The following is a 22448-nucleotide window of genomic DNA, read 5'->3' on the forward strand; positions in this document are numbered from 1 at the left end:
AAGATGAGAATTAATATCTTTAATTCTCTTCACACCCCGAATGTCCATGAATACTATTGGATAGATGTGATTGATGAATTAGTGGAAAAACATACTTCTCACCTAATAACCAATGACCCAGTAGAAATATTTTGCTTAGGTGATGAAGAGGATGTTGAATGTGAAGAGGTTAAGGCAGTAGAATTAGCAGTAGCAAGCACAATTGATGCTAGGTTGCCACCGTGGACTCATAAATATGAGCCACTACCTAAATCAATTGATACTAATACGAGACCTTCACTAGAGTCACCGCCGAATCTTGAGTTAAAACCCTTACCTTCTCATTTGAAGTATGCATTTTTAGGTACTAATGGCACTTTGCCAGTTATTATTGCTTCAGATTTGACAGGTGTGCAGGAAAAAGCCTTGATGGAAGTGCTTCATAAGTACAAGGTTGCAGTAGGGTGGACGATAGCTGATTTGAAAGGGATAAGTCCCTCAGTGTGTATGCATAGGATAGTTACAGATCTGGAGGTTAAACCTGCTCATGATACGCAACGCAGGTTAAACCCGAATATGCAGGAAGTTGTAAAGAAGGAAGTTCTCAAGTGGTTAGATGCAGGGATTATCTTCCCTATTTCAGATAGTCAGTGGGTAAGCCCCACACAAACAGTGCCAAAAAAAGCTGGGATAACGGTAATGGAAATTGAGGAAGGTGAAAAGATCACAACCCGTCCCGTGACGGGTTGGCAGGTATGTATTGATTACAGGAAGCTGAATGCTGCGTCTTCAAAAGATCACTTTCCCTTGCCTTTTATTGATCAAATCATCGAAAAGTTGTCAGGTCAGAAATTTTATTGTTTCTTAGATGGGTATTCGGGATATAATCAAATACCTATTCACCCTAATGACCAAGAAAAAATGACTTTTACTTGTCCTTATGGAACTTATGCTTTTAGACGAAAGCCTTTTGGTTTATGTAATGCACTTGCTACTTTTCAAAGGTGTATGATGAGTATTTTCTCAGAGTTAATAGGCGAGTCTTTAAAAATTTTCATGGATGATTTTTCAATATTTGGAAAGTCTTTTGAGTCGTGTTTGAGTATGTTGGAAAAAGTTTTAAAGAGGTGTACCGAGACCAACCTTGTCCTTAGTTGAGAAAAGAGCCACTTTATGGTAAGGGAAGGGGTGGTTTTGGGACACACTGTGTCTGAATGGGGATTCAAAGTCGATAGGGCAAAAGTGCAACTTATTTCCACATTACCTCCACCAACCAATATTAAGGGGGTAAGATCGTTTTTGGGACATGCGGGATTCTATCGTAGGTTTATCAAAGATTTTAGCGTTATTTCTAAACCATTGTGTAATTTGTTATTAAAAGACGCACCTTTTGACTTTGATGACTAATGTAAGGAGGCCTTTAACCCTTAAGCGTAAGTTGACCGAAGCACCCATTTTGCAATCACCCGATTGGACCAAACCATTTGAAATTATGTGCGACGCTAGTGATTTTGCAGCCGGGGCTGTTTTAGGTCAAAGAGTTGATAGGAAACCGGTTGTTATCTATTATGCTAGTAAGACATTCTCGGATGCACAGGTGAACTATACCACAACCGAGAAAGAATTATTAGCAGTAGTGTTTGCCTTAGACAAATTTAGATCATATTTGTGGGGGTCTAAGGTAGTTGTCTTTTCGGACCATAGTGCCCTAAGACACTTGCTTGAGAAGAAAGAGTCTAAGCCTAGATTGATTAGGTGGATTTTATTGCTACAAGAGTTTGATTTGGAAATAAGGGATAAAAAGGGTATAGATAATATGGTAGCCGACCATTTATCTAGGATACCCCCGCCACCGTTTGACCCTGCTAAACTGATCCAGGAGAATTTCCCGGACGAGTGTTTGTTTAGTGTTGTGCAGGTACCTTGGTTCGCTCATATTGTTAACTATTTGGTGACTAAAAAAGTACCGGAGCATTGGAACAAGCACAAGAGGGATTACTTTTTATTGCCGGTTAAGCATTATATTTGGGAGGACCCGGTTCTTTACCGAATTGGACCCGATCAAATCATAAGAAGATGTGTGGTGGAAGATGAGCATAAGGACATTCTAGCTCATTGTCATACTTTTGCATGTGGAGGACACTACGGAGTCAAGAAAACCGGGTACAAAGTACTAGACTCAGGTTTCTTTTGGCCTACTATTTTTAAAGACGCATGTGAGTATGTTAAAAATTGTGCTAGATGTCAAAGGATGGGGGGAATCTATAAGCGTAATGAAATGCCCATGAACCCAATTTTGGTTTGTGAAATCTTTGATGTTTGGGGCATAGATTTTATGGGACCCTTTCCACCTTCTTTTGGGTTTGAGTGTATACTAGTAGCCATTGATTATGTCTCCAAGTGGGTGGAGGCTGAGGCTACTCGGACCAATGACCACAAAGTTATCCTAAAGTTTGTTAAGAAAAATATTTTCTTTCGTCATGGTGTACCTAAGGCCATAATTAGTGATGGGGGTTCGCACTTTAAGAACTCGCATTTTGCTAAACTTTTAAGGGATTATGGGGTAAATCACCGAATTGCTACGCCTTACCATCCCCAAACAAGTGGGCAAGTGGAAGTATCTAATAGGGAATTAAAAAGGATTTTAGAAAAAACCGTAAATCCTAATCGCAAAGATTGGTCTTTAAGACTAGACGATGCGCTTTGGGCTTACCGGACAGCTTATAAAACCCCTATTGGTACTTCTCCTTATCGACTTGTTTATGGGAAGGCATGTCACTTACCTATTGAAATTGAGCATCGTGCAGAGTGGGCTATTAAACAGGTGAACATGAACATGGATGAGGCAGGAAAAGCAAGAAAGTTAGACCTATCGGCGCTGGATGAGTTGAGACGCGATGCTTATGAAAGTTCAAAAATTTACAAAGAGAAAACGAAAGCGTTTCATGATAAGCAAATCGTAAGGCGGACGTATGAAGTGGGGTGTTTTAGAAGTTAAAGTGCATGATTTTTGTAATTGAAGTTGGAATAAGATTCGAAGATAAAAGTTAAGAATGCATGTATTGCTTTGTAATGTGAATGATTATTATTTAAGCAACTACATGTGGAGTGAATGTTTATTTGGACACTAATTGTGTGATTAAGTGTTGTTTTTCAGGAATAATGAAACGAGCACGAGGTGGTAAAGGTAAAGAAGTAGTTGAGGCTTCAAATTCTAACTTGGACTTGGCGGATTTTCCAAGGCTTAAAGAGGCACCGTATGAGGCACAAGCCCAATTATACTTGCAAAGAAAGACCACGTTGTTAAAAGGGATGTTATACGAGAGGGATTTAACTCGGGTATTGATGTGTCAAGATGTAACCTTTAAAATGTAGACAATATGCTTAATAATTAACACATAATACAGGCAACTAAAACCCGATCATGTAGTAACTAGCAAGTATATTGACCAGTTCGATCCACAGGGAGAAGTTTGTTTAAATGATTTTACCACGATTAATTATTCTAAAAAGGGGGTTTATATTTGAAGTTGTGTTTTTGTTTAACGAAACAGTAAATAAATATAATGAATGACAATAATGAGAATGCGGTGTTTACTTCTATGCTTGATAGATGACAGGGATTGTTCTTTTATAATTAAAACCGTTATGCGATAGTTACAATAGAGTAGTTTATATCAATTTCACAATATCTATAAACTTAAGAACTATGTTTAATCAACAGGATTCTTTCTTGGTTAAATTCACATAAAACCTAGTTTACTAAGATCACTCTAAGTAAACTACATGATTATAAAACCTAAATATCATCCAATTACCATCCTATATTCACATATAGGTGTCTAGATCACTAGGTGTTGAAGTACAAATTATAACCTTTGATAAATTCACATAAATCAAGTCATAACTCGTATAATTGAACTAGAATATAAAGATAATTACAACAATGGATTTCTTGAAAGAACATGGTGATTTAGATTGATTAACTAACTAGATTCAACCCGGTTAAACTCACGTGAAACCTTAATTACAACAATCACTTGAGGTAATTTCATAACTATGTTGCTTTGGAACTTATTCAATTACCGAATTAAACACATAACAAAATCACTTAAGTGTATGTATCTAATCGTCTAGATTACTAGATGTATTGAAGTATATATTGTTTTCCTAATTAACTCACATTAATAGGTTGCAATCTATATAATTGAAGTAATGATCTAAACATGCATAACAATGGTTCTTACGGTTGAACTAGATAATTAAATCAATCAAACATATGTATAACTAGCATAACATCAAAGTATAGAACAATCCCAAGCCATAAATCTTACATTGAAGCAAACACACAAGGCTTTTAGCCTAACATAATCATAGTAGAACTAATGAAACAGTAAATACAAGTTGAATTCATGTTAAAAAGATGTAGAACAATAGTACCAATTGCGATAAACGATCCTAGCTTAATATTGATGTTGAAAGAGTGGAGATTAACTTGCAGCCTTCCTTGGACCTTGAAAATCGTCTTAAAACTGGGGGAGAACGTAGTAGTGAAGGTCTCTCAAGTAAGTAACCATTTGCTTCATTAAATAGCCTCAAAAGTTAGGTATTTTGGCCAGAAAGTGACCAGATGCGCCGCATCTCTTTACGTTTAGTAGATTCCAGCTCGATTATGCACTCAGGACTGTCGGCAGGGGGTCAGATTCACCGCATCTGGGACAGATGTGCCACATCTGGCTTGGATGCGCCGCATCCATCTCAGATGCGCCGCATCTGTTGCTATTTTGGCCCAAAAGTCTTCATGCTCCGCATCTGAAACTGTCGGGAGTTATTTGGTGTAAAGATGCGCCGCATCTAAGAGAGATGCGCCGCATTTAGACCTGTTTCAGTGGTTTCGGGCTGTTTTACGCTTTCGATCTTCGTTTTAACTCTGTTTTCGCTGTTGGTCTTCATTTATTCATTCACAATGGACTTTTTACAAATGTACATGAATTACAATACATACGTATAACAATTACATACAAATGGAACAACATTGGATCGAAATAACGACAATAAACATGTATAATTTTGGCGTTATCAAAATCCCCACACTTAAACCTTGCTTGTCCTCAAGCAAGACTTACAAGAAATCGAAATTTACTACAGTAAACACACTTATTTAAATGAGAACACAAAAAAAAAATGGGACTCACACTCTCTCGATATAATACACAAGACACACAAGTTATTTAGTAACACAATAACTCACGCTATATGGAAATCACACTCGGGTCACAATATATACACACTCATACTTATTTCACACACGAATCAAACTCACGCGTTTTGAGTACACACACCTTTGGAGTACACACGCGAAATGAAATCACGCCAAAGTCGAAAGGTGGGTTTTAAAGTCCACATTTCTTGAAAATTTGGATCCTTAGGGAAATTAGGACCTTTGCTAAAAACCTTTTATGTTTTGAAAATTATTCATGTTAGTTTTTACACTAATCAAGTTTTCCGGTTTTAACCTCAAAGTCCGGTTGAGGGTAACTGAAAATCGAAGCCTCAGTCGGCGCTTAGCAAGCTACTCGCCCCCATGATTGAAGTATCATGGAACTTGAAACCGGATGTCCTAAAAATGGTTTTACACAATATAGTTCATAAAATAGCATAAGTTTTAGAAGAAACTATATCATGTCCAAATATCATCGGTGAACCATGAGTTTGCACACCTCAATTTGTTATGGCATATGTATGTTAACTGCGGTCAACATAGATGCGGTTGATCTTTACGGAGATCATCCATCTGGGGATTAGATTCATTAGTCTTAAAAGCTAATTTGCACTGTGCCCCCCCCCCATTGTACTAGACAGATCCATCTCATGGTTAGGATAAGTCTGACCACCAAAAACCCTGTTTGATGCTGAGGTGAGGTGGATTTCCAGCCGATGATAGAGATGACTTTTCAAGATTTTTCGTCAACCTACAGCTGTTCTGGACTACGACTTCTAACATAAGTTAGCAAGTGTGTCATATTGGAAGACTTGACTTCCATCACAATCATTACATGGATGAGCATTGGATTAGATTGTTAGAACAACAAATTACTTGATGACTTTCATTTCATCCAGAATGTGGTATAGCATGATGATTATATCTTTTATATGACAAACTCAATCATTTGGTTGTTTCTTAATTTGTTTTGTGATAATAATTTCGGTGTATATACCTAGTTTTAAAATCTACAAATTTTAAACAAAATTTGAATTTATGAAGATAAAAGTTTAAAAATTTTCACCATTTTAAGCCTTTTTAACTAAAATCAAAAACCCGAAAGAATTTATAACTTCCTCCCCACACTTGAGTTCATGTATCGTCCTCGTTACATGAAATCAGAAAAATTTAAATTCAAGAGGGTCAAAGAGTGTAAGAGAGTTTATTACTTTCAAGGTTTAAAACCGAAGTTCACGGGATGATGGCGCTGAACTGAATGCCGGCATAAGAACATCAACCACTTCTTGCAACCACAAAACAATCACCAATCAAGTATGTGCTGAACTTACTGCCAGTCTTTGTAAAAATGCAGCATATAGCACAATGCTCACCTGTAGCAATTCAAACAAAGGTACCATACGATTCACACAAATAAATGGGGGTGTACTCCATGTACTAAAAACCCCACTTATAATTATCTAAATTATTCAAATCACAATTATCCAAAATATTATCTAGTTATTACACACCAAACTTGAAAAGAAATTGTTTTTGAAATAAACCAACATCAACCAAACCTGTCACACATCAGGAAAAATTACGTCATCTTCAGAAAAATCCCCAAAATGAGTTACTTGGGCCAGCTCCACCTTCGCTTTGATTTCCCGCGTCGTCGTCCTGAAATATTGAGGGGTTGTACCCCTGATAAGTTCCTTGAGCAGGGACGACCGCAGTGTCTTCAGTAGGCGGGTTAGGAGGAGGAGGATAAGGCGCAGGATATGGATCACCCATTCGAACCCAAGGATCGTATGCAGGCCAAGGAGAGGGGGTATAGTTAGCGGGATCTGCAGCGTATGAAACTGTCTGTTCATGTATCCAATTAAGCTGATTTTGTTGCCCCGCTTGAGTATACCATGTTCGATCATTCCCAACATCAATGTAATGTTGCATCTCTCTGTTACCTGCATCGTAGTGATCAATTACCTTTTGGGTGTTTTGATCACTATGGAGTCGCATATCTGAAAACTGGCGCGCCATGTAAGCCTCCCAATCATTTCCCGGACCCGAACTACTTCCAACATTCGGCTGTGGATCTGGTTGCTGTTGGGGTTGTTCTGGTTGCCTGTTCACGGGATCCTCATACCTAGTTAGAAGGCCGTTCGACCCCCTCATCAAAATGTTCGCCCTTGTATAACTCACTCTATCAAAGGCAATCATATGTTTCTCCTCTAACCCACTTGTGTTGATTCGAAAATGTTCGGCAATCCTGGTTACAAAATGGCCGCCCATGATTGGTGTAATCTTTTTCCTTTCTTCGAGGAGGAAAGTGAGAATCATTCGTGGGATATGAACATGGGAGTGATCCATTATCGCGTGAATGTACCATATATCCAAGTTGGTGACTTTTTCACTACTGTCTTTTCGACAGTTTATGGTACTTGAAATGAATCGTTGGACGCATCGGTGCTCGTAGGTACGTAGCTTGCTACAAGTCTGCTTGCTTGCACTATATGCGGTATTGCTCATGTCCACCCATGCTTCTGAATTATTAAAAGAAGAAACATAGTATATACATTGATTAAAGTAATTTTGCATCAGTTGATGTGGCAACCCTTCATAAATATCCAACGCCTTCACAAATTGCAGCAGCGTTAATGTCCTGTCTTGCCCTCCAAGACAAAATCTCATAAATGTACCCGGTGTTGGTGACGTGTAATCAACCCTAAGTGAACCAACGAATTCTTTGACTAAAAGTGGATACACTCTTTCTTGCATTCTGAACAGGTTTTCCCAAGCATATATTCGATGGCCGTGATACGTTACTCGGAAAAGGTTGCAAAAATTTTGATATTCGCCGGCTTCCTCTAATGGTGTCCAATCGATATATTTCCCCGGATATACGTCTTTGTGTAGAAGTGCCTTCATCCGTTCATGGTATTCCGGATGCCTCAAAACTGCATTGATCCATGGATCCGGAGTGGTTAATCCACGGACGTTTAACTGCCGGTTGTCAATATCCATTTCTTCCTCTTCAGCAGCATGTTCTTCTTCACTTGTATCCTCATCTACAATTGCTGGGGCTTTTTGCTTCTTTGATTTTGGGTTTGATGATGATGCTCTAGTCTACAAAAACACAACAAAACCAAACAAACAAAATAACAAACCAAGTTGATTAGCGTTAAAGAATTTCAAAACATCTTTCATATTGTACCTAGCGAAAACCATGTGGATATGTTAAGTTCCAATTAAATCTCAATGTTTATGTTAACCAATATCTTAACATGGTATGAACTATTTTCACTCTTAACAAACATGAACTAGTATGCTAATTGATTCAAATCACTTTACAAGTATAATCATACATAGCATGCTTCATTTCACCAAACACTTGCAATGTCATAACATATGGAACCATAGGCATTCATCAAAAAGCATGTTAAACAATATGCAATCAATGGTTTTCATACATTTAGAACATTAAATTCATCTCAAGTCAACAACTTCATCAAAATGCTTAATCATATAATCCTTAACTTATATAATAATTACTTTTAAATCGAAATAACACCAAGTTAAGGTTCACATGTGTTTACCATAAGTAATGATTTGCATAACTTCAACTTAGAACACTTACTAGTTAACAAAAGTCAAAATCCCTAATTCAAGAACCCTAAAATTTAATAATTTGTGTATTCGTGTAATTCAACAAAGGTTCATGCGATTTTGTTAATGTATACTAGTAATCAAACTTCAAAATATCTCAATTGAATAATTTAATGGCCAAAAGTCCGAAACCCCTAAATTCATGAAGAACCCTAATTTCCAAAGTAAAGATTGAAGCAAATAATCATGAAATTAGAGCATGAATAAAGATTAGTAGCAACAATTTAAGCATATAATGACCAAAACATGAACATTCAAACATCCTCACACTAAGAACAAGCTAAATCTGATTTTTAGATTGAAGAACACAAGAATCATGAAGTGTTTAGGATTAATCTTACCTTTCTCATGTTGATATTCGGATTTGATGCTCAAAGATGGGATTAATCGGTTCAATTAGTGAGTAGAGATTGAAATTTTGAGAGAGAATGAGATGGGATTCGGAGTAGTAGGTGAAAAAATGAGAAAAAATGATAAACTCCCGTATTTGTGCAAAAAAAATTGGGCAGAATCCAACATACAGACACAGATGCGGCGCATCTGCAGTAGATGCGGCGCATCAGATGGTCCAAACGCGGCGCATGACCCTTTCTCGGCGCATTCAAAATTCACGGGATTTTTCTTGTCTGCAGATGCGGCGCATCCATCACAGATGCGGCGCATCTGCCCCTGTTGCACCAGCTTTTGACGTTTTTTTCGCGTTTTAAACATTTCGGAAGGTCCCTAAACAACTTGGTTCGTATAATAACTTAGAAATCACTCAAAACACTCAAATATATTAAAATACGTACACGAGTGGGACTATATACATGTTGTGAAGTTTAACGAGTCGTTCACGCGACTCCGTCCCAAGCTAATTAGCGTTGGGGAATAGGGTGATGTCATCTCGAACCGTGGTGTCCACTCCATCGAAATAGAGTTTCAAGCGATGACCATTTACCTTGAAGGTATTTCCGTTTCCAAACAACTCAACATATCCCGATGGGAATGCTTGTTTCACCAAATAAGGTCCCGTCCATCGGGACTTCAACTTTCCGGGAGAAAATTTAAACCGTGAGTTAAAAACCAAAACCTTATCACCGGTTTTAAATTCTTTCACTTCTTTCAATCGGGCATCATGCCACCTTTTCGTTTTCTCCTTATACGAGCTCAAATTCTCGTACACTTCTAACCTCAACTCTTCCAATTCATGCAATTGCATGAATCGGTTTTCACCAGCCTTTTCCATGTCTAAATTACAAAGTTTTAATGCCCAGTACGCTCTATGTTCCACTTCAACCGGAAGATGGAATGCTTTACCGTATACAAGTCTAAATGGTGTGGTACCGATTGGTGTTTTAAAAGCAGTCCTAAAGGCCCACAACGCATCATCTAACTTGCGTTGCCAAATCTTAGGGTTGTTATCAACCGTCTTCTCAAGTATGCGTTTCAAGGCACGATTTGTGTTCTCCACTTGACCACTCGTTTGCGGGTGGTACGGAGTAGAGAAACGATGAGTTACGCCATACTTCTTCAACACCTTTTCAAGAAGGTTGTTGGCAAAATGAGTTCCTCGATCGGATATGAGCGCTTTTGGGATTCCAAAGCACGAGAAGAGATTTTTTAAGAAGTTCACCACCACCCTAGCATCATTCGTAGGTAAAGCTTTTGCTTCAGCCCACTTAGATACATAGTCAACAGCTACTAGGATGTATTTGCACTTATGGGAACTTGGAAATGGTCCCATGAAATCGATTCCCCAAATATCAAAGATTTCACAAACTTGGATGCCGGTTTGAGGCATCTCATCCTTTTTCGTGATGTTACCCATTCTTTGGCATGCATTGCAAGTCCGAAAAAAATTATGGGCATCTTTAAAGATCGTGGGCCAATAAAAGCCCTAGTCAAGGATTTTTCTTGCGGTGTGGTTTGGTCTGAAATGACCGCCGGTGGGCCCTTGATGGCAATGCTCGAGAATTTGTTGAGCCTCTTTTCCGTACACACAACGGCGAATCATTTGATCTGCACCAACATGGAATAGGTCGGGATGTTCCCAAAAATAGGACTTCAAATCCGCAAAGAATTTCTTCTTTTGTTGATAAGAAAGTCCTTTTTGAAGAATGCTTGAAGCAAGATAGTTTGCAAAATGGGCAAACCATGGGATTTCAGATTCCTTGTCAACCCTCATTAGAGATTCATCAGGAAATGTGTCATTGATGATTGTATCATCAAGTTGTTCTAATTCGGGGTTTTCAAGTCGGGATAAATGATCGGCGGCTAGATTCTCGGCTCCTTTCTTATCACGTATCTCAATGTCAAACTCTTGAAGTAGAAGAACCCAACGTATGAGACGATGTTTTGCATCTAGTTTCGAGAATAAGTACCTAAGAGCCGAATGATCCGTGTAAACAATGGTTTTGGACAACACCAAATATGACCGAAATTTATCAAACGCATAAACAACCGCTAGGAGCTCTTTTTCCGTGGTGGTGTAATTAATTTGAGCCCCCGTTAGCGTTTTGCTTGCATAATAAATTGGAAGAAAATGATTATCGGGTCGTTGTCCTAAGACAGCACCTAAGGCATAGTCGCTTGCGTCACACATTAGCTCAAATGGCATACTCCAATCCGGAGATACGATAATGGGAGCTTGTGTGAGTTTTGACTTTAGAATCGAGAATGCATTTTCGCAATTAGAATCAAAGTCAAATGGAGCATCCTTTTCCAGAAGCTTGGTCAATGGGCGGGCGATTTTAGAAAAATCTTTGATAAATCGCCTATAGAATCCCGTGTGACCAAGAAAGCTTCTAATTGCCTTGACATTCGTTGGTATAGGTAGCTTAGAGATAACTTCAATTTTAGCTTTATCTACCTCTATTCCCGCACGAGATATTTTGTGACCAAGTACAATGCCCTCCTTCACCATGAAGTGGCATTTTTCCCAATTCAGGACCAAATTTGCTTTCTCACATCGGATAAGCATACGTTCAAGGTTAAAAAGACACGATTCAAAAGAGTCTCCAAACACGGAAAAGTCATCCATGAAGACTTCCATACAATCCTCTACCATATCATCAAAAATTGCCATCATGCACCTTTGAAAGGTTCCGGGTGCATTGCATAAACCAAATGGCATGCGGCGATAGGCAAAGGTCCTAAAAGGACAAGTGAATGTGGTCTTTTCTTGGTCGTTGGGATCAATTGGAATTTGGAAGTAACCGGAGAAACCATCTAGAAAGCAATAGTATTCTTTCCCCGCTAATCGTTCAATCATTTGATCAATAAAAGGTAACGGGAAATGATCTTTTCTAGTGGCATCATTGAGACGCCTGTAATCAATACAGACTCTCCAGCTGGTAACCGTTCTAGTTGGAACGAGTTCGTCTTTTTCATTTACAATAACGGTTGTACCCCCCTTTTTGGGTACTACTTGTACTGGACTAACCCAAGGACTATCGGAGATGGGGTAGATTAACCCGGCGTCAAGAAGCTTGACTACCTCCTTTTTAACAACCTCTTTCATGTTGGGATTTAGCCTGCGTTGTCTTTGTACTACTGGTTTGAAGTCATTTTCAAGGAGAATTTTATGTGTACAATAAGACGGGTTTATCCCTGGAATGTCGGTCGTTTTCCAGGCTATAGCCTTTTTATGGGTTTTCAAAACAGAGATTAACCTTTTCTTCTCGTTACCGGAAAGATGTGAAGCAATAATTACTGGCAATTGAGATGTACCTTCGAGGTAAGCATACTCCAAGTGTTTGGGTAGCTCCTTAAGCTCTAGTACGGGTGGTTCTTCCAAGGAATTCTTTATTCGGAATCTATCTTTATTTCCGATATCTTCAAATGATTCTTCTTCCTTAGGAAATTCTTCTTTCATGGTCTCATCATCCGTGACCGCTTTCATCAACTCATCAAAATCCTCATCAATATTGAAATATTCACTTTCACTCACCGGGGCAAACCCCGAGGTATCAATTTCAAGTAGCTCCTGTAATTCATTCTCAACACAAAAGTTTATAACATCAATTTGAAAACAAGAGTCATCGGTGGAAGTGGGTCTTTTCATGGCTTTGTCAATATTACAAACTATTCTCTCATCTCCCACACCTAGACTTAATTGTTCTTTTTAGACATTAATGATAGCATCTGCAGTGTTAAGGAAAGGACGTCCTAAAATGATAGGAACTTTTGTGTCCTCTTGCATTTCTAGAATAACAAAGTCGACGGGAAAGACAAGTGAGCCAACTTTTACAAGAATATCCTCGGCTATACCTATGGGAGTATCAAATGATTGGTTTGCTAATCGAATACCCATCCGGGTTGGTTTCAAATCTCCTAAGTCAAGTTTCAAGTATAACGAGTAAGGCATTAGGTTAACACTTGCACCTAGGTCGGCTAGCGCATCATACACTACCGAATCACCCATCATACATGGTATGATAAAACTACCCGGATCTCTCAATTTTGGAGGTACATTTTGCTTTTTCAAGATGGCCGAACACTCCTCATGGAGGAATGTGGCAGATACTTCTTGGTATTTTCCTTTCGAGGATATGAGATCTTTCAAAAACTTCCCGTAATGGGGCATACCCTTAAGAACCTCTGCGAGTGGCATGTTAATGCTGATTTGCTTGATCATATCCGCAAATTTCTGATATTGGCTCGCGAGTCTGTCTTTCTTCAACGCTTTTGGGTATGGAATAGGTGCCTTGTACACCTTCACTGGTGGTTCTTCACTTTTCTTCGATATGACCTCCGGTGGATCACCTTTCTCTTGCTCTTTTTCAACATGCTCATCTATATCAACAGGCACCTGCAAAACAGAAGGAGACAAGGGAACTTTCGGGGACTTAAGGGTCTCTGGGTTAGTAGTTAAACTGCTTCTAGTGGTTATAGCATTTACATGCTCATTCCTTGTTTGATTGTTACTAGGATTCACTTGAGTATTTGGGGGAGAGCACCAGGTGGTCTCTCTGCTAGTAACTGTGAGATCCTTCCAACATCCCTTTCTAAGTTTTGAATCGTAGCTTGTTAATTGCGAATTTGCTGAGTTTGAATTTCTGCATTTTGTTCGTGTTTAACCATAAAATCTCTCAACAGATCTTCTAAACTGGATTTCTTCTCAGGTTGTGGTTGTATAAGTGCTTGTGGTTGTGCTTGTGGTTGATTGTGTTGGAAATTATTTTGGTAATTTCGTGGGGGTTGATTACGATTGTTTAGATGATTGTAACCCGGTGGTGTATTTCTTTGATTTTGATTCTGGAAATTTCTGTTATTTTAGTAACCTGCATTCCCTCCGTGGTGGTTGTTGTTTGAACTTGAAGGTCCTCCTATTTGATAACTGTTGACAGGAGGATATTTCTGGTTATTTGCTTCAACCGCCGGAAAGTCGTCAAAATTCATCTCACCTTTTCGCATGTAACCTAGGAAATTTGCTTGCTCTTCCATCGTCGTTTGGTCGCAATCTCGCGTGAGATGGAGACCTTGGCACAACTCGCACCCTACCCTGATAGCGTGCATTTCTTTGGTTACCTTCTCGATTTGCCTTGCTTGATTTGCCAATTGAACTTTTAATGCAGCAATTTCATCGTTGCTTTCGACATTAGCAACTGTTGACGATCTAGAGAATTCCATCTCCTGATGCCAATTATGAGAATGGGCTGCTATATCGGCAATTATCGTGTGAGCGTCTTCGGGCGTTTTTTTCATGATTGATCCTCCTGCTGCAACATCTATATCCTTCCGGGTAGCCACATTGACTCCTTTATAGAAAATTTGGACTTTTTGGAATGTATTCAACCCGTGTTGAGGACATACCCTAAGCATTTTATTAAATCGGGTCCAAGCTTCATAAAGAGTCTCGTTAGACTTTTGCTTGAAGTGATTTATGTCACTTTGCAATTTTGCTGCTTTCGAAGCGGGGAAGAATTCTGACAAAAATTTGTCCATCATATCATTCCAGTTTTCAATATACCCTTCCGGTAATGAGTCTAGCCAATCTCTTGCATCATATCATTCCAGTTTTCAATTGCCCCTTTATTTCAAAACCATCAGTCATCGTAGGTTGAACAATTGCGTGGCCTTGTCCTGTCCTTGTTGCCTTCATCAAAGCATCCATCGTTTGATTTGTAGCAGTCATCTCTTCCTCTTTTTTAATGACTGGCTCGATGATTGGTTGAACAGTTGGTTCAGAGTTAGAATCTAACGAAAGTGATTCTAAACCTTGAGCAAGAGATTCTACTTCTTGAGCTCTTAAGCGTTCGTAAAGTTCTCTTTCAGGTTCAGGATATGAAGGAATTAAATTAGAGTTGGAAGAACGTAGATTCATGCACTAATGCCTATCCTGCAATCACAACACCACAAACAAACCAAAAAAAATACAAGCTTACAATAAAAAGTAACTTTTCTAGGAATTGAATTCCTACAAAAGGATCGAATAATTCAAAGTTTATTAAAATCTTTTGACAAAACCGCTCCCCGGCAGCGGCGCCAAAAAGTTGATGTGTCAAGACGTAACCTTTAAAATGTAGACAATATGCTTAATAATTAACACATAATACAGGCAACTAAAACCCGATCATGTAGTAACTAGCAAGTAAATTGACCAGTTCGATCCACAGGGAGAAGTTTGTTTAAATGATTTTACCACGATTAATTATTCTAAAAAGGGGGTTTATATTTGAAGTTGTGTTTTTGTTTAACGAAACAGTAAATAAATATAATGAATGACAATAATGAGAATGCAGTGTTTACTTCTATGCTTGATAGATGACAGGGATTGTTCTTTTATAATTAAAACCGTTATGTGATAGTTACAATAGAGTAGTTTATATCAATTTCACAATATCTATAAACTTAAGAACTATGTTTAATCAACAGGATTCTTTCTTGGTTAAATTCACATAAAACCTAGTTTACTAAGATCACTCTAAGTAAACTACATGATTGTAAAACCTAAATATCATCCAATTACCATCCTATATTCACATATAGGTGTCTAGATCACTAGGTGTTGAAGTACAAATTATAACCTTTGATAAATTCACATAAATCAAGTCATAACTCGAATAATTGAACTAGAATATAAAGATAATTACAACAATGGATTTCTTGAAAGAACATGGTGATTTAGATTGATTAACTAACTAGATTCAACCCGGTTAAACTCACGTGAAACCTTAATTACAACAATCACTTGAGGTAATTTCATAACTATGTTGCTTTGGAACTTATTCAATTACCGAATTAAACACATAACAAAATCACTTAAGTGTATGTATCTAATCGTCTAGATTACTAGATGTATTGAAGTATAGATTGTTTTCCTAGTTAACTCACATTAATAGGTTGCAATCTATATAATTGAAGTAATGATCTAAACATGCATAACAATGGTTCTTACGGTTGAACTAGATAATTAAATCAATCAAACATATGTATAACTAGCATAACATCAAAGTATAGAACAATCCCAAGCCATAAATCTTACATTGAAGCAAACACACAAGGCTTTTAGCCTAACATAATCATAGTAGAACTAATGAAACAGTAAATACAAGTTGAATTCATGTTAAAAAGATGTAGAACAATAGTACCAATTGCGATAAACGATCCTAGCTTAATATTGATGTTGAAAGAGTGGAGATTAACTTGCAGCCTTCCTTGGACCTTAAAAATCGTCTTAAAACTGGGGGAGAACGTAGTAGTGAAGGTCTCTCAAGTAAGTAACCATTTGCTTCATTAAATAGCCTCAAAAGTTAGGTATTTTGGCCAGAAAGTGACCAGATGCGCCGCATCTCTTTGGGATGCGCCGCATCTCTTTACGTTTAGTAGATTCCAGCTCGATTCTGCACTCAGGACTGTCGGAAGGGGGTCAGATGCGCCGCATCTAGGACAGATGCGCTGCATCTGGCTTGGATGCACCGCATCCATCTCAGATGCGCCGCATCTGTTGCTATTTTGGCCCAGAAGTCTTCATGCTCCGCATCTGAAACTGTCGGGAGTTATTTGGTGTAAAGATGCGCGGCATCTAAGAGAGATGCGCTGCATTTGGACCTGTTTCAGTGGTTTCGGGCTGTTTTACGCATTCGATCTTCGTTTTAACTCTGTTTTCTCTGTTGGTCTTCATTTATTCATTCACAATGGACTTTTTACAAATGTACATGAATTACAATACATACGTATAACAATTACATACAAATGGAACAACATTGGATCGAAATAAAGACAATAAACATGTATAATTTTGGCGTTATCAGGTATCATGGAGAAGGTACGATGTCTTTACGATTTTTCAAAAGTGGGGTTGGGAGGCGGCGCTTACGCCAGTGATATTTGGTTGGGATGACAATCAAATCCCGATCAAGTATAATGTAGCTTATCCAAATCATGTCCTTAAGTGGATGTCCACGTTGAAATGGGAAGAAGGAGATGATTTCCAGAGGACACTTAGATTAGTTGGGAAAGTGAATAACAGGGAGATTCCACTAACAATGGAGACGTTTAACCAATTAGCAGACTCGGAATTGCAATATGATGCGAGTATTGATTTGCAAGGCCGAACTGAGTATGATTATCCCACAAGGGAGCAACTGTTTGAACCTTCAGCGGATAGATATGATGAAATGATTCGGGAGTTATTCCATGTGCCACCGAGCACGCTAATGCATAGGTTCACGCTAGAAAAGAAGCGGTTAAAGATAGTGCCCAAACTTCTCTTAACGGTGATTACAAGTAATATACTGCCTCAAAGAAGTGACTTAACCGAGGTTCGGTTGTATGAGCTTCCTTTGTTATATGCCATGGTTACTAATTCGGTGGTTCCATCCTTGAGGTTATTGATGATGTACTGGATTTGGGAGTGTCGAGATTTGGTGAAGTCAAGGGCTATTATTCCATATGCCCGGTTTTTGTCGTTTTTCTTGTTTAAAAACCAAGAAGTTCCAGCAAGTACAATACCCTTCGTAGCAAAGATACAGTATATGAGGGATAACGTTGTTGGGTTGACTTTTAATCACCAAGGGAATGTGTATAGAATTGAGGATCGGGATAATGAGGAGATTCACATTCATGGGCTAGCGAATGACTATGTGTTAGGATCGAATAATGAGGAAGCACATTCAATGAGTACAGAGGAGTGTATTAGGGAAGGTGTAGCAAGAGCGGATGACGTGGGTGACGAGGATTACGACCCGAATGAGGAAGGTACTAGCAAAAAGAGAAACCGGTATGTTATGATTGAGGAAGAAAGGTTGATTCGGATGGAAGAGAATAGTGCTAGAGCTCTCGAGACCGCCCGGGCTCAACTTTATTTGACCGAGTATTATAGGCAACGGGATTATGTTCGGGATAATCGTAGATGAAAATATGACGATGTAATGAATGGACGTATGGTTACTCCTTATTATGAGCAGGTTGATTATATTAACTATGCTTCATCTCTTCCTGAAGAAGCGGAGTATATTGAACCACCCGCACCGTGTATCGACCCACCATTGTTTTTCCAACAACCGAAATCACTTCCCGACCATATGGAGTGTGCTAGAGAGGAAGGAAGGAAGAGTGTGTTTGACATGTCGGCATTTTCCAAGAGCATCTTTGAAAGTGTATTTGGTCCCGATCATAGGACGGGATGAGCCTCACTGATTCAATTCAGGTCCGGTGCTCCGTGTGTAATAAAATTCATATGTACAATTTTCTTTTCTTTTCTTTTATTTATTTATTTTTTCTTATTTAGTAGGTAAATGAACTTTGTGGGTATGTTCACTGCAAGCCTTCACGAGACAAAACTCGTCCACCCGAGGGAATCGGGTGGTTTAAAGCGGATCCCTCCGAAAGTGGGCTAGTTAGATTTTACACTTTTTCTTTTGTTTTTCTTTTCTAAGTTGTAATGGAAGGATAAACGTAATCGAATGGAATGTGTGATGATGAATCAAAATGATGTGCGATGGTTACTATTGGATGATGAACTTGCGAGTATCTCGGTAATGTATTAGATTTTCCCTTTTTATTTTTCACATAAATATTATAATACTCTAAACATGCGTACGAGGGCGTAGCATGATTCAAGTGTGGGGGAGAGGGGAAAATTAAAATTTTCTTTTTGGGATACATTACTTGGGTTTGAAGCTTAAAATGAGTAAAACATTATGATTATTGCGATTGAACAAAAATTTTAATCATAATTTTATAACAAACCAAGTGTGATTTTTGTGAAAAAGAGTTGAAAGAATAAGTGAAGTGGCATGGTATTAATGGGTATTAAGAAAAAGTTGGTTGTTAGCACTTAAATTAATAAGGATTTTTCACATGGTAAAGTTAAGAAGTGAAGTCTTCCAATTTACGCTTCGCAAGCACTTTTTAGTGCAGCTTTTTACCCATGAATTGACGAAAATGAAAGGTACAAAATGTCATTTCTTGTTCATTCACATCTTGTTTCGATACCGGGAACAAATGCTAGTGCTTGGACTTGTTCTGTGTCGCTGTTCAAAATCAGGATTAGCTGTGGATGACACTAGCCATACCCGCAGTTCGCTGCAAAACAGCCAGTATAGGGGCTGGATAAATATTCCTACACGATAGCCATGCTTGGGGCTAAAACCACAAAACGAGGGCTCGATGGAGCCAAATCCATAAAACAGCCAGTATAGGGGCTGGATAAATATTTCTACACGAGAGCCTTGTTGGGGCGTATAATACCGCTAAAAATAGAGCTAGATGGGGCTAAATCCACAAAAATTATTTCTCATTATAAGTCACGTGGGACTTAAATTCTACGACCCTTCGTCGATTGTCCACCCTGCTTCGAGAGTAACCGGAGGAGTTGTTGGGGCATGAGATGAGTGCCGTGATCCTAAAACACCGGGAGAACCAAAAAGGGTGTCTTCGGACACTCTGGCACACCAACTGTGATGACCCGGAAATTTCTGACCAAATTTAAACTTAATCTTTGTATGATTAATATTTCTGACACGATAAGCAAAGTCTGTAAAACTGAATCTCAAAAATTTTGAACTACTTTCATATATTCAAATACCTTTCGGTTGTTCTTGACGATTCGCGAACAATTATATGTATATATATATATATATATATATATATATATATATATATATATATATATATATATATATACTATAACTTGAAAACATAACAATGCATTAATTGTTTGATACCGTACATTAAACTTATTGGTTTAAATATTTATTTGAATATATATGAAAAGTTGGAATATTAATTGTATGAATAACTTGCGACGTATATTTAAAACGTGTTTATGAATGTTGAAAATATATATTAACTTGGTCATAAAACGATTTGTTATTATATATATATTAACAAATAGCGAGACAATGATTTATAGAAGTAAATGACCAAAATACTCGAAAGTTTAAGATACACTTAGAATTATATAGTTTATTGATAATTTAAGACTATATTTTGACAAAGGTACGAGTCACAAAATGTAAATTGCGAGTTTTCTAAGCGTACGAAAATGCGTTCGAGAAACCGGAATCGGGACATAAGTCGAGTGACAACGTACAAGTCATCAGAACGAAAATTACAAGTCAACTATGCACATGAATTTAATATAATATATAATTAATTATTTAAATTATATATATTATATATATTATATTTAAATATGTCGACAAACAAGAAAACAAAAAATATGTGAGCTGGATCTGACGGCCATGAGATCGCATGAGAAATAGGCATAAAACCCATGCGATCGCATAGACATCAGATTTCAAAAAGTTGCCTATAAAAGTCCAGTTTCTGCTCGAATTCTTTTACACATATATTACTCTGTAAGTATTTAATTATTATAATTATAATTATAATTATAATAATAATAATTATTATTATTATTATTATTATTATTATTATTATTATTATTATTATTATTATTATTATTATTATTATTATTATTATTATTATTATATAATTAAGATTATTATTATTATTAATCTTAATATTTTTAGTAATATTATACATAAAATATTACGACGAGGTCATGAGCGTGTCACTTTCAAAACAAGCTTCAAACGGAATAGAACTAAGGAAATTATGGGTTATAGCTATGGAGGTTATGGGTAATGTTCATGGGTATTGTTCGCAAGTCAAACCTAGTAGTTATCATCTCTGTTGCGTCTACGTACTTTCCTGCAATATTGAATCTCAATATTGATACGTGAGCATTCATATCTTATCTTTTATATATTAATAGTGTATACATGTCTAGTGCTCGAGTATATATTTATACATGCTTGTATGCTAAATTTCGTCGTTAAACAGTTTATAATGAATCACGAATTAAATACATATATTACTGGTAAAAGGTATATGATATACATGTTTTCGGAAAGCTGGTGAAAAATCAATAACTTTTCATTTAGAAATCGCATAATTTCGATGAACGGATCAAAAGATATGGTCAACTGAATTATAATTGACGTTAATTGGAATTGCTTTTAAATCTGCAATTAATATTTAAACAACCTGTTTATGAGATTGATAAAATACTACTAGCCAAGTAAATGAATCCTTATATAAGGCACGTCTCGTTTTGTTGAACAATTGTCAAAATTGACTTTTTGAAATGACTTTTGATAACTTTTGTATGTCGATCTCGAGCATTAGGATTGTGATACACTATAACCCAACCTAGTTTATTAGACATGTATTGACCAACATATGTTCTCTAGGTTGAGATCTACGGTTAATCTTGCATTCCGAGTTACGGTCACTTTTTGATGAATGACCTTATGTGCTGCTAAGGTGAGTTTCATTTGCTCCCTTTTTAATTGCTTTTGCAATCTATATTTTTGGGCTGAGAATACATGCACTTTATTTTAAACACAATGGATACAAGTACATACTAAATTCTACACTGAGTTTGAACCGAAAATCCCTTAGCTTTGGTAACTAGTAACTGCCGGTTATAAGAACTGGTGGGCGCGAGTAGTAGTATATGGATCCATAGGGCTTGATATCCCCATCTGAGCTAGAGCGCTAGCCTTTTAACGGACGTATGCTATTTGAGAATCGTACACGTTGGTTTGCGTGTATTATTAATATGATTATACAAAGGGTATAAAATATATATACGTTAAGTTTAATTACCAGGGTGCTCAATTTCGTAGAATATTTTGATAAACGTTTCTGGATGAAACAACTGAAAACTTGTGATTCACCTTTATATACAGATTATGCGCAACATTAAAACTATGAACTCACCAACCTTTGTGTTGACACTTTTAAGCATGTTTATTCTCAGGTTTCTAGAAGTCTTCTGCTGTTTGTTTATATGTGATACAAGCTATGTGCATGGAGTCATACATGCTTTATTCAAATGCATTCACAAAATCATCATCGTGTATCTTATTTTGACTTCATTGTCAACGGATGTATTATGGTAAACTATTATTTATGGTGATTGTCTATATGTAGAAATCATCAAACGTTGAAAACCTTAGAAATTGATATTCATTTATTGTGTACCTTTTGAAAAGAATGCAATGTTTACAAAACGTATCATATATAGGTCAAATACCTCGCAATGAAATCAATGAATGACGTGTTCGTCTATATGGATTTGGAGCGATCGTCACAGTTGGTATCA

The sequence above is a fragment of the Rutidosis leptorrhynchoides genome, chromosome 5 (genome assembly GCF_046630445.1).
Source record: "Rutidosis leptorrhynchoides isolate AG116_Rl617_1_P2 chromosome 5, CSIRO_AGI_Rlap_v1, whole genome shotgun sequence".
NCBI classification, from domain to species: domain Eukaryota; kingdom Viridiplantae; phylum Streptophyta; class Magnoliopsida; order Asterales; family Asteraceae; genus Rutidosis; species Rutidosis leptorrhynchoides.